This window comes from Macaca mulatta, chromosome 1 (assembly GCF_049350105.2).
Source record: "Macaca mulatta isolate MMU2019108-1 chromosome 1, T2T-MMU8v2.0, whole genome shotgun sequence".
In the NCBI taxonomy this organism is placed as follows: domain Eukaryota; kingdom Metazoa; phylum Chordata; class Mammalia; order Primates; family Cercopithecidae; genus Macaca; species Macaca mulatta.
In genome coordinates, this window is record NC_133406.1 from 133265066 (window position 1) to 133278913 (window position 13848).

At 41.2% G+C, this 13848-nt stretch overlaps 1 protein-coding gene across 8 annotated transcripts in view; it reads right to left on the minus strand.

The window, feature by feature from the left end:
• NTNG1 (netrin G1) overlaps positions 1–2115 on the minus strand; it is a 352669-nt gene extending 350554 nt beyond the window's left edge. For 5 of the 8 annotated variants that reach the window (XM_015146226.3, XM_015146203.3, XM_028831051.2 and 2 more), the window contains exon 1: positions 962–2115. The gene's annotated coding sequence lies outside the window, so the exon portion shown is untranslated. Of the gene's footprint in view, positions 1–637; positions 787–961 lie in introns of those variants that run through there. The other 3 variants (XM_077952281.1, XM_077952275.1, XM_077952268.1) reach the window with 1 other exon arrangement.
• Between the last annotated feature and the right edge of the window lie 11733 nt (positions 2116–13848).

Consider the following 13848-nt stretch of genomic DNA (forward strand, 5'->3'; position numbering starts at 1 on the left):
GCATCCCTACACCAAGTCTCCCTCTTTCAATTTCCCTTTCTCCCCAGCTGCACAACATGGGATAGTAATGCTTTAATCTCGCACCAATAAAGGAGATTGAAAGAAGGGACTTCAAAAGCCCTCGGTGTGGCCACCAGATCCCCAAGGCCGGCAATAGGGCAAGTGTTTTTTTGTTTGTTTGTTTGTTTTTGTTTTTTTTTTTCTTTTTGTTTTGCTTTTCCCCAAATATAATTGGCGAAAGAAAGAAAAAATAACGACAATCCTCCTGAGCGATGTGTGTGGCCAGGTGTGCGTGAGAGAGAGCGAGCGCCGGGCGCCTGTCAGTCCGCGGAAGGAGGCTCAGACCCCGCGCCTGGGCTCGGGACATAACAGGCGGACGCATCACCCGCCCGGGGCGCACCCCGGGGAAGACTTGTGTGTGGGTGTGAGCGTGTGCCAGTGTGTGTGCGCGCAGGGCTCCGCGCGCTGCCTCCTCGGGGCGCTTTACAAAGTTCCTCGCCCACCCGGAGCCTTCCCTCCCGCCTGTGGATCGCAGCGGGTGGGGGGGGGGGGCGGAGGGGGATGGGGAAACCCGGGGGAGAGGGGCATGGGCGAGAGGCGCGGGTCGCAGTAGGAGAGGCGAGCTGCGGGCACTTACCGTGTGGCTCGTTTGCCCTTGCGCCGGGCGGGAGCCGAGCCGACGGCGCGGGGCGGCGGCCCTGCCCTGCCCAGCCAGCCTGGTCCGCCTCGGGCGGCGGCCGCAGCAGCGGAGCCCGCGGGCGGCGCACGGGCGGGCGGCGGCAGCTCCCGCGGAGCCTCCTCCCGGGGAGGGAGCGGGCGGAGCGGGAGGGGTGGGCGTAAGGACCCGAGCCGCCGCCACCGCCGCAGCCCGGGGATCCCGATCGCGCCCGGCCGCCGGCGGGAGAGGACCCCGAGAACCGAGAACCCAGCGCCGGCCCGCCACTCCCCGCCGCTTAATTACCTTCGCCTCCACCCCCGGGGGGAGCCTCCTGCACGTCGCCCCCTCTTGGAGCCGGCACCCAGAGGGGGAATTCCTTCCCGTTGACGTCCTCTTCCGAAATGCAAAAGATCAGTGACTTTGACAGGTAGATGAGGGGGAGGGAGTAAGGGTGGGCGGAGAGGAAGAGAGGATGAGAAAGGTGCCTCTCCCTCCAAAAATATAGTGATATTAATAATGAGATTGCAGCCTTCGGAGGTCGTGCCAGCCCAGTCCGCTGCTCGCCGGCTCTCCTCCGCGCCTCCTCGCGCCGCTGCTTCTGACACTTCTCGCCTTAAACTTTTACTGAGGGATATTTTTTCTTTTTTCTATTTCTATTTCTTTTTTTTTTTTTTCTTTCTTTCTTTTTTTTTTTTTTTCCAAGCCGCAGGACGATTTTCTGGTTCCCGGGGATCAGAACCAGCGGCCAGGCGGTTCTATGCCGCTTGGCACCGCTTTCATTTTATTTCAGATGAAGACGTTGAGCTTAGTCAGAAGGGGCATAAATCAGGACAATTAGCATTGGCGCCAAGAAGATCCTCTAGTACCAATTTCGCCCGGGCTTCCTTCGCGCATTCCTCCACTCAAGTCAGAAATGTCACTGCACATAGCGCTGATGGCTGCGAGACGCGACGCACCCAAAGTCCGTTTGATGAAATATACATGGCCCACGACGCTTCTGGATTGCGGCTCCCGGGCTCCCCGCCCCCGCCCGCGGCGCCCGGCCGGGACCCTGCTCCGAGCGGGCAGCGAGCTCCCGGCAAACTCAGGGGCCAGTGCCAATTAAAGAGTGAGCGCTAGAGCCGGAAAGGGGAGCGGCAAAGAAGCAAGCCCGGGGAAGCCGCAGCCCTTGGAGGGGTGGCATGTACGTTTCACTTAAAAAGCAGATCTTTTTCTGCAACTGCCAGCAAGTGGAAGGATAGCAAACCTTATACTACCTCGAGACCTGTGCGCTCCGAGCGGTCCTAACTCCGTCCCGCTCGCCGTTGCTGTTGTTGCTGCTGCTCCGGCCGCCCCTGCTGCCGCTCCACGACCTCTGGGCGCTGAGGCAACAGGGCCCCCCTCCCCCTGCTTCCCATCCCCCCCGGCTCCTCCACTGAAGCGCCGTTACCAGTAACTCCTCGTGTACCTCCTACTTCTGCTGCCGTCCATCCCAACCCTCTCTCTTCTGTCCCCTCCCCAAACCGTTCCCAAACACACCCTTCGCCGCTAGAAGTGATCACAATGGTGTTTTTCAACCAGCACTTCCTTTGCCCAGAGGCCCCTACAGCCCTAGACTGGAGCCTCCTCCTTTAGAAATTCATTCCCCTTTAGAAAGTTGAAGTTCAAGGGAGAGCTGTGCATTTCAGGCTTCCTTGCCTTTTCTCAGAGAAAGACAAATGCTCCGATGCTCTAGGCTTCATTCCCCACCAAGGTGGGCTCAGACTCACCTGGGATCACTCTTAGCTACACATTAACGTCAAACAGAAACGAATCCGAACTTAGATAAGATAGGGAGACTTTCATTAGAAAGACTGACTATTGCAACAGGGAAAACGCTCTGATCTCAGAAATCTGCAAGCCTCTCAAAACCAAACAGAAATCGGCTTTTTTTTCCCCCTTGTATATATAAAGGGAGCAAGCAACAGGGAAAGCCAAGTAGATGGGAGAAAAACTCGCTTCAAGACCCTCATGGTTGAACAAGAAATGTGTCTCTGTGGTCCAAGAATTTGGAAGATAAGCTAACAACGGTGAATGTTTCACATTTTAGTTCTTGCTCAGATTTGGGGGGCAAGCTAAAGTCCAGGGACCTGCTGGAGAGAAGCCTGACTCATGTTTGGTCAAGGCAAAGCTGGGGCGGGAAGAAATGGGCAATTGGGAACACTTAGTCACTGTGTGTCCCACAATTAAGGTAGGAGGCTGAGTAATTGGGTCATTTTTCTGTGATGACTGAGTGTGGTGTGGTAAAAGGATGCATGGGGGAAAAGTTTATTGAGTTGGGCCTATAACCAGGCCCTCCTTGGCCCTGGGCAGCCAGAAAGTGGGCAGGGATTTCAGGCACCCCTGGCCTTCCCTTTAACACCTAAGAGGCCACAGTGAGTCCGCCCTCTGAATCTCTGAGTGCAGGAATCTGGGGTTTATGTGCTTTCCTCTTTCCCACCTTTGTCCTGTAGTGCTGACATTGCAAAAAGGAGTTACCTGTAGGTCTGAAACTCCTAGCAGGGGTTCTTAGACAGTGGTCAAGTCTGGCTCTTCCCCGTGTCTCCGGCCATGCTTTCCAGGTTTAAAATACACTGACTATACGGAGATGTTACTCACCACCTAATCCTCCTTCACAGGCCCTTACAGCCCAGTTCTTTCTATGGGAGCCTTTGGCAATAGGATATAAGAAACAATACCAAGAGTGGCCTTCTTATTTCTCGTTGGCCCCTTGGCCTGGATCCTGAAATACAGACAGTTCTCAGCCTTTCCCCTCTCTCTTGCCCTTTTCTCTGAAGGCAAGAAAGCCTTTCTGAACTCTCATCCTCCACTTTACCTGGTCATTTAAGGCCATTCTGTAGTAAAAAGAAAAGAAATCTATGCAGAGATTAGGACATTCTCTTCTGGAATACACTAAGATCTTTGTGATTTTGGCTCCCAACCTGGAAAAATACTTGTTTTCATCTGTCAAAATATTGGAACTAACCTCCCTTCCTCTCTTCCTGTATCATCCATCATTCCCAGGATTCCTTTGACTCTGAGGCCGACAGCAATCCCAAATAAGTGTGATATGTAAATGAGAACCTTTCCAATTAGGTAACACCTCCCACTACAGGAGTGGGAGAGTCTTTCAGAGGTGAGTTTTTCTGTGGAACATGTGCTCTGACCTTTGCAGAAGCTCAGTGAATCACCAACTAAACATGTGGATCTAAACTCAAGGAAGTAAATCAGAATCATCAGAGACTTTTCAACATTAAAACCTCCTCCCTTCCAGATCTTGTTCTCTCCTCCAGCAGCAATCAGGTGAGAAGGACATTTTTTCCAAAAAAGCACTTTAAGTAGATCTGATATACTTCCCCAAACTGACATGTGTATATTAAACTAGTTTTCCTCAATATACCTTTGCATATTTGTTTATATAATATACACTGATCAGAAATTGACTTTAGAGATTTCATTGGCACCAACGGAAATTATTTAAGGCATACCGACTTTTCCTTATCATTCTTTGCTTTCTCTTGCCATATATATATTTAACTTTCTTTGGAAAAACTATTTTTCTGTTTTTATTTAACCTTTCAACTCTACTTTTTTTTTTTTCTTTTTCCTTTTGGAGAAGAATGGTTTGGTCTTTCAGTTCCCTGGCTTTAGATCTTTGGCTGGTTTCTACACATTCCTCATTCTTCTTCAACTTAGATATCCATTTATTTGTAATCTTGTTAGGTCTCTAATTGTTGCTCATTTTTCTAGGTTCTTAGCTGCCTAAAAATCTTCTCTTTAGAGATTTGGCAGGGTTGTTTCAATACCTGTAACTTCATTATGCCAAAGTGGTAGTGATGGCATATTTGCAATATATCTGGTCCAAAAAGACATGTGTCCTTCTTTATAAATACTCTAAAATGCTTGACATAACGTAGGTATAAGATAAATGTCCAGTGCGGGTGTGAATAGCTTTAGCTTATTCTCACGATTCATGGCCTCCTTGGTAACAGGAGTTAACTCTTACTATATTAAATTAATATGTAGATGTCTAAAATATCCAAATCATGGGCACGTTAGACACTCTGGGGTGCTGTAACAAAGACCATAGATTGAGTGGTTTTAAAACAATAGAAATTTATTTCTCACAGCTCTAGAGACTGGAAATCTGAGATCAGAGAGCCAACATGGTCAGGTTCTGATAAGAGCCCCCTACTGGGTTGCAGACAATAGACTAACTCCTTGTATTCTCACATGGTGGAAGGAGGGCTAAGGAGCTCTCTGGGGTCCCTTTTATCAGGGCACTAATCCTACTCATGAGGGCTGCATCTTCTTCATGACTTAGTTATCTCTCAATGACCCTACCCCCTAAAACCATCACATCAGGAGTTAGGATTTCAACTTATGAAATTGGTAGGTATGGAACAAAACATTTATTTCGTAACAAAGACCAAGTTCTATTTGACCAATTGTATACTATGTGGTAGATGTTTATAACTGCTGCTTGTGTCCCAGTAGAAATATCTTTCAGCTTTCTTGCCTTCATTTTGTGCTCAGGGACATGTTTTACTAGAGAGCCATTAGCTGTATAGTTTTGACAGGTTTTGAAGTTTCTTACCTGACAGGCTTTTTTAATGCTCAAATATTTTGACATTTAAACCTCCAGCAAGCCCTAAGCATTGGTCTGGGCTCTATAAAATAGATTATACTGGCATTTTCCTGCTATTATAGGAATACCAAGGTACTTCTCTTACAGCTTTAAATTTGCAGGCCCAAACAATTCAAGTAACTGATCATGCTCAGCATATGTATACCAACAGTCTCATTTAGTTCCTCTCAAAGTTAACAGCAGACAAAAGGACGTATTTTTTAATGTAAGAAAACACACATATTTACTGAGTTAATGACACTGGAGCACAAAAATTAGCAAATAGTGTAAGACATTGCCAGTTAGTGACCGATGCAAGGAACATGTCTTCTAGCACCCATGTACTTTCTAGTATATGGCACTGTGTAAAATAGTTTGGAAATAATAAAATTAGCTGCTTGGTTAAATTATACGTATTTTTAAATGAGCAAAATAGGGATTTTTAAAGAGAAATCATGCTAAATTAAAAGATGACTAACTTTAGTCAAGTATTTTATGTCTCTCCTCTATTCCAGTACTGGAAATGTTTAACGGAAAATAACATTTCCTTTTTTTTGTTTTGTTTTGTTTTGTTTACCCCTTCTTATCCATAAAAAATCAAGAGAAATCACTTTTTAATTTTTGTGCTCTGAGTATGTATACTAAATGTTTTTATGCAACTGGTGAGTCTCTTAAAATCATGACACCCTGAGCTTCTATTACCCATTTCATTTTCTTTGAGAATCAGACAGAACACGTAGTCAATATTTGTTTAACAGTTTATCTTTCTTCTAAGGCTATTAAAAATAAAGGCATCCCACCAGCAGTTTTGGATAATGCTATGTTCTGAACAAACTTAATAGGTTCCCATATGCTTATGTTTTATTGAGCTTCGTTTGTCAGTCTAATATCCTCAACTTATTTTTTGAAAACAGGAGATTCCACAATTAATCTAGTGTGTTGGCTGAAAAAGTTCAGCCTCAAAAATCAACAGCTGTGTGGATTTCCTCAAATGTAATTTTCATAATTTCAATTTCTCTACAACAACAAAATTAGCCTTTTCAAAATGAGAAGGAAAATACATAGAGAAGATTGAGGAATGCCCTTTGCTTCATTTAGAGAACATTCCATCAATTCCATACCAATAGTTCTCAATTTAATGAATATTGATGGAATTCCTGTGGCCTGCTGGGAACTGTATTTGGTGCTGGAGGAAATGCAAAGCCCTCAAGTCTAGGTAGGTGCTAACAATCAAACTGTAATGTGCATCTTTAGTATTATATTAGAGATAGCTTAAGGGAAAGGTAGCTCTAATGGTCAAGTCTAGGGACTCCTTTTGTGCACTCTTAAATGTCCACAAAGATCTGTATCATGCCACTGACCCAAAGGAAAATAGAGTGCAGCCTGTCTGGTTTAGTAGCCTCTGTGGGCAATCCTTGTACTGTCACACAAATATGGGGCAAAAATGGTTCAAGGATAGAAAAATAGCAAACACAGGCCAGGTGCGGTGGCTCATGCCCATAATCTCAGCACTTTGAGACGCCAAGGTCGGGGAATCACTTGAAGCCAGGAATTCAAAACCAGCCTGGCCAGTGTGGTGAAACTCAGTCTCTACTGAAAATACAGAAATTAGCCAAGGGTGTTGGTGCACACCTGTAGTCCCAGCCACTCTGTAGGCTGAGGCAGGAGAATCACTTGAACCAGGAGGCAGTGGTTGCATTGAGTGAAGATCACGCTACTACACTCCAGCCTGGACAACAGATGGAGACCCTATCTCAAAGAAAAGAAAAGAAAAGAAAAGAGAAGAGAAGGGAAGGGAAGGGAAGGGGAGGGGAGGGGAGGGGAGGGGAGGGGAGGGGAGGGAAGGGAAGGGAAGGGAAGGGAAGGGAAGGGAAGGGAAGGGAAGGGAAGGGAGGAAAAAAACAGCAGGCAGAGAAGAGAAATATAGATCACAGGGTGCCATTTGGTTTGGGGTGTACTCTACCCAGATGTATCTTTCTGCTTTTCTTGACTTCCTGGTCCTGGGTTTAGTTTGAGGTTTACTGTTCTAAAATTACTATTTTTACTATTGTTTTTTTAGCAGCTTTATTGCTACCATCCTTTAGTTTCCATGTTGAATCGAAGCAGTGGATATAAGCTGGATATTGGCTTCTAGTGAGTAAACTGGATTCATGCCAACTGGCCTTTACTTCCCAGTGGGCTGCCAAGGATTCTCTCTCTCTTACAGAAAATAACTAATTCTCTTAAATCCTGCCTCGATTTGTAAAGGAGAGGAATAAAGTCAGAAGTATTATGAATTCTCTTCTTACTTCAATAAGTCAGGAAGAAACTTGATTGTCAGTTCTCCAAACTTTGAAGTCTCATAGAAAATGACACAATAGTAAGATATTACAATAGATATCTATGATCTCACAGAAATTCTTTTTCTTTGCTGCCTTTCTATTTCCTCTTCCTCGGACATGAATTTAGCTCCTGTGTGCTAGGGACTGAATGAGAAATAACAAGATAAATAACACAATCTCTTCTATAACTTACTGTCTGTTGGAGAAGATAAACTTGTAAACAAACAATGTAATACTGCTGTAGGAACTGAGATAGACACCCACAGGGAGCAGATTAGCCCCAAAGGAAAAGATGTATAATTCTCCTTGGGGATTCTGAGAAAAGCTAGATAGATGAGATGATATGTGAGCAACACCTGAAAAGATGAGTAGCCGTTCATCCAGCAGACAAAGAAACAAAAGGCACTGTGACCAGAAAACAGGTGATATGAAGTCAGGAAGTCCAAGACAGTAGAGCATATTTTTTCACTTCCAAGTCGTCTGACACAACTGCACAGCTCACAGCACCATGCAGATGGCCTTTGTAGTGAACATTTACGTTTTGATACTAAAACTGACAAAAATTGAGGGCATTAGGAGAAAAATCAAGAATCAGAAAGTATCCTATATTATTTAGGTTGAGATATATTAACATGTAATAATTTATCATTATTGACCTACAGAAATGGCAATTTCATATGTCTCAACCTATTAGCACCCAGTACTTCCAATTTAGTTCTTAGTAACCTGTTTTAAGACAATAATCTAAAACAGCAAATAATTTTTAAACTTCTATATTTGCTTTTGGAATACATTATATTCCTTCTTTTGGCAGGAGATATACCTTCCTAATGAGATTTTGTGCTTAGATTGGTATTAAAATTAGCTGGATTTCCCTGAGTAAGCATTGAGCATGAGAACGTGCCTGCAGAGCAGACTGGGGGTGACCGAGAAACCCAAGGTTCAAGCATTTAACCAGGCATATGCCACACATGAATAATGAAAAGTTTAGTAATTAGTAATTATAGATACCAATTAAGCCTTAGACATAAAGAACCAGTCCTCAATCCTTCTACGATGGTTTGCATTTCTACCATCCTAAATCACTGTTTCATTCCAACTCCAGTTGGAGAAAAACTATTTGTCAATAATAAAGAGGAAGATAATATAATATAGGAAATAATGCCCAAAATCAAGAAATTTAGAAATGATTATACATGATGCAAGGACAGCAACAAATTGATGATTACAGTAACCAAGTACTTCTCTAAGACAAAGTGAAATTCAGGTTTTCTTTTTACCTTTTTTGGAGAATTTGGTAAACCCAATTCTTAAGTGGTTTATGACCAAAAGGTCAGGAGATATATTGGTGATGAAGAAAAAAATGAATCATCTTTCTTATTGTTTACCTGCTTTCCCCACATACTCCCACTGCCTTCTGCATTTTTAAACCTGTTTTTTAGATATCTATGTAAAATGAGATGCTGGAAATCACCTCAGCCACTGCCCTGAAACTCTATCTGCCCCCACTAGCCTGAAAGCTGAGTTCACAATAATGAAAGAGAGGTAGACTGTCAGTTTCCATATATCATGGTGTATATATTACTGTATAGATGTTGTAATCATTTTTTTAAGGGATGGGGTCTTGCTCTGTTGCCCAGGCTGGAATGCAGTGGCACAAACATATTTCACTGCAGACTTGAACTCCTGGACTCAAGAAATCTTCCTGCCTTCACCTCCTAAAGTTCTGGGATGACAGGTGTGAACCTGGTCCAATTATTCTTATAAGAATTGATTGATAGGCAAGGAGAGCCAGATGCTCACAGCCCACTAAAACCTTCAGAAATATAACCTAGGACTTCAATAGTAGAAAACTGAGACTGATCTAAATGCAGGATTCATTTAAAATTCATATGTTGAGATGCTGCAAACGAATTTTCAGAAAACCCAATGAGATACAGTGTAAATATCACTAAACTAGGAACCAAGAAACTAAGCCCTTGTTAAAACACTTTTTTACTGTGTGAGTTTTCCTATGTCATTTTACTTCTCTGGGCCTTAAACTACCTCATCTGTAAAATGAGGAAGTTGAATCTGATGATTCTAAGGCAGTTATTCTTAAATGGGTTTCATAAACTTCCTAACTCAGAATAACGTTAGGGGCTTGCTAAAAAGCAGGTAGAAGAGTCCATCCTCTCCCACATTGACTGAATTAGCAACTCCCCAGGTGGTTCTTATTTAAGCACATTAGAGTTTGAACATCACTAGCCTAAGGTTTGCTCCGGATTTTGCATTTTGAGTCTTGCTTTGAGGTTGGAATTAATTTAAATGAAAGCTAAGACAAAAATAAATCTCTCCTTCATGTTTCTGGATGATAGAATAGGATCTATGATTTCTAAAAGTTGTATATAACTTTCTATATATTGGAATTAAGTGGGATATATGTTTGATTCCCTGAAAGATTAGATAGAATAAAGGCCAAGGACTTTGAAATAATATTTTTAACACACACATAAAAAATCAAAACCATGCTCACTGATGTCCAATTTCTGGAACACATGTATTAGCTATAAGCTGCCATAATCTCTCCTAGAAGTCTGTTACTCAACTGGTAAAAACTAGTTCTCTGAAAAGTACCATGAGATGCAGTCATGAGGTTTTAAAAGCTTTTGAACTTTTTATTCCAGTTGAGTTTCTTTAAAATTAGTCAGGGATTATTGGACTTTCTTTACCAGCACTAGCTTATATATCTTTATAAAATGTCTTTGTAAATTATTACAGATTTCCACAAAAGTTAGAACTTTCAAAACATTTCAGAGTGAAAACTTCTCAATTAAACAATATATATGTATATATGTATTATATATTTGCCTGCGTTTTCTGTGTATTTAAGTTAATTATTTTGAAACGTATTCTGATGTATTGGCAAGCCTTCAAAGACCAAAGGTAAAGTCCTTGATATATTGCAAAACAGTTGCATGGCCTTAGATAGCTGGCTTAATCTTTCTGAGCCTGTATTTCCTTAGCTACAAAATGGGAATAATAGGACTGATGCTGAGTATCTCATAGGATTGCTATGAAGAATAAATGTGCTCTTTGGTAATAACAAAAAATGTTTGCAAATATTAGCTATTATTTGCTTTCTATATTATAGTAGTGAAGCTTCCATTATAAATATGTCAGCATACGTTCTGACATTTATTTATTTAATTACTTACTTATTTAGTAAACAAGCATTTTTGACAATCTATTATGCTTACAACACTGTACCAAGTACTCAGATAAATCCAGAAAAAATATAAGCTGTGATTTCTAAATTTGAGAAACTTAAATTTTACTTGAGGTTTTATAACAGTATCACAAAGTGTAAGGTTAAAAATTCGGAAATACAAATGTTTTAAGCTGGCTAGCAATTGACCTTCTAAGATCAAGGAGTGTTTCATTGAAGCAGGTGAGGTACTGAGCTAGACCTTTTAGGGTTTAATAGACAAATAATGGAAGGAATCTCAGCGAGAAGGAGACTGCACAAGGGCAAAATCAGGAAAGGCAGAAAGGTCAAGCCATTTTCAGGAGATCGGGGAGCAGCAGTGTCGTTGGAATTAAGGTGCCATGTTAGAGAATGGTGGACATACATTTGGAATAAGCCCAAAGTTCATTGCTTCTTGAATTCCCCAGTGAAGAGTCTGAAGTTTACACAGGAGATAACACGGAGCAATTAGAGTTCTGAGCAGGAAAGACTCATGAATAATGTGGTGTTTTAAAACAAATTTACCTGGAAATATTGTTCATAATGAATTGGACTAGGGAGATACTGTTAGAATCAGAGAGAGTTATCAGGAATCTACGGTATGAAGCCAGGGGGATGATGATTTATACCAAAATAGTAGTTGTTAAAATAGAAAAAAAGAATACATGAATATGTGAGGCAGTAGTGAGATTTCTGAATTTACTTATAAAAATAATTTCAGCTAAACAATCCTTTCAAATTAGATGAGAATGAAAACAGTCCTCTAAAGCTCTTACATTTTCATTTTCATTCAAATGTTTAAACTGCACATATATTTCCTTTATTCAACCAAATATGTATTGAATGCATCATATGCATTGTTGTAGGAGTTTAAGATTGAATGATGAACTAAACAAAGATTGAACTCATGAACCTCACATTCTACTTGGGGGACAAAGGATAGAAATGTTAAACATATTTAATAAGTAATTATTATAATTGAAAGAGAAAAATATATGTAAATAAGAAAAAGTAGAACAGGATATGAGGGATTTGGAGTGATACATTGAGGACTATTCCGGTGTAAAATAACATGGTTAGTGTAGCCCTTGCAGAGAAGGTGATATTCAACAAAGTCTTAAGGAGGAAAGAAAGCTTATCTCACAGATATTTGGAGGAAGAATGTTACAGGCAGAGGAAATAAATAGCACAAGGGTTGTAGCCTCCCTACCATGTTGGAAGAGTCCGGTGTGGCTAGAGATTTAATAATTTGTTTTATTTTTAATTTTTCAGTTTATTATTTATTTATTTATTTATTTATTTGAGACAGAGTCTTGCTCTGTTGCTCAGGTTGGAGTGCAGTGGCATGATATCAGTTCACTGCAAACTTAGCCTTTTAGGTTCAAGCGATTCTCCTGCCTCAGCCTCCCAAGTAGCTGGGATTACAGGCACCCACCACCATATCTGGCTTATTTTTGTATTTTTAGTAGAGACAGGGTTTCACCATGTTGACCAGGCTGGTCTAGAACTTTTGACTTCAAGTGATCCATCCTCCTCAGCCTCCTAAAGTGCTGGGATTACAGGTGTGAGCCACCAAGCCTGGCCAGGAATTCGTTTTTAAAGTCTGACAAAAACTTACAGCAAATCACTTTTCAGATTTGTGCGTACACAACTCTTTGAAGTTTAACCATATTTATACTATTTTTATGTGTCGCACAGGCCTCTATGAGGCAATTTTGAGCCTTTCTAATATACTTATATATGTATGTAAATATGTACAGGGAAGAACAGCATGGAGAAAAGTGTGCTTTACACATTTGATGTCAGCTAGCATTATTATTATTTTAATTAATATGATTGATTTTATATGAATATTTTATTTCTATAGTTTTCTGTTTTAGGATTTTTTTTATTCATTCCTTTTCAGTTTTGTGCTTCATGCAGAAAGGATTAGTAATTAGTCCAGAAAGGATTTTAGGCCACTTACAAGCATAGCTAGACGATATCCCCCCAAAAAGGAGCAAAAACAAAGTGAAGTGAGGAAAAAGGCTTCAAATGAACATCATAATATCCACATACCACTAATTTTCCCCTAAGCTCGCTAGTGGATAATTAAAAGGAAAAATTTTATAACTCAATTGATAACATATATGATATTTTTAAAAACCTATGTATATAGAAAAAGTATTTTCTAAGTTCTTTGTAATAAGACCATACATACATTTTTCCTGGAGATTTTTTAAAAAAAGAATATGATATGATGAAACAATATTTTAAACAACTTTGTCATAGATATGAATATAGAGAAAAATGTTTCTAGGGAAAGGCAGTTTAATTCAAGACCTCATCTGATTATCTCAAGCACCTCTGGGAAAAACATGGAACACACATGATATTATATTTGTTGTAGCAGAAAAGAATCTCATTTTCTCACTTAGGATGTCACATAACCACATGTTTACAAACTCTACAAATTACATGTCTGTCCCTTGTTCCATATTAAGATCCTGAATTCAAACCAGGGAAATTTGGATGGAATTGCCAGTTTTGTTACATATCTTGACAAGAATGCTTAAGAATGGGAGACTGGGACCATATGTGACACCTGTAATCCCAGCACTTCGGGAGGTGGGCGGATCGCAAGGTCAGAAGTTCAAGAGCAGCCTGGCCAATATGGTGAAATCCCGTCTCTACCGAAAATATACAAATTAGCTGGGCATGGTGGCATGTGCCTGTAGTCCCAGCTACTTGGGAGGCTGAGGCAGAAGAATCACTTGAGCCCAGGAGGTGGAGATTGCAGTGAACCGAGATCACACCACTGCACTTCAGCCTGAGTGATAGAGTTAAGCTCCGTCTCAAAAAAACAAACAAACAAAAGAGCACAGGAGCCATAGCATCATGACCAAGGTTAAATTGAAAGGCTTTTCTCCTACTCCAGTTTTTACCAAACTTGTTAAATTTAGTGTCATGGGAAACATTTAATACCCATTGTATGTGTGGCCAGGAGAAATAACACATTAACATTTTAGAATATATGTAA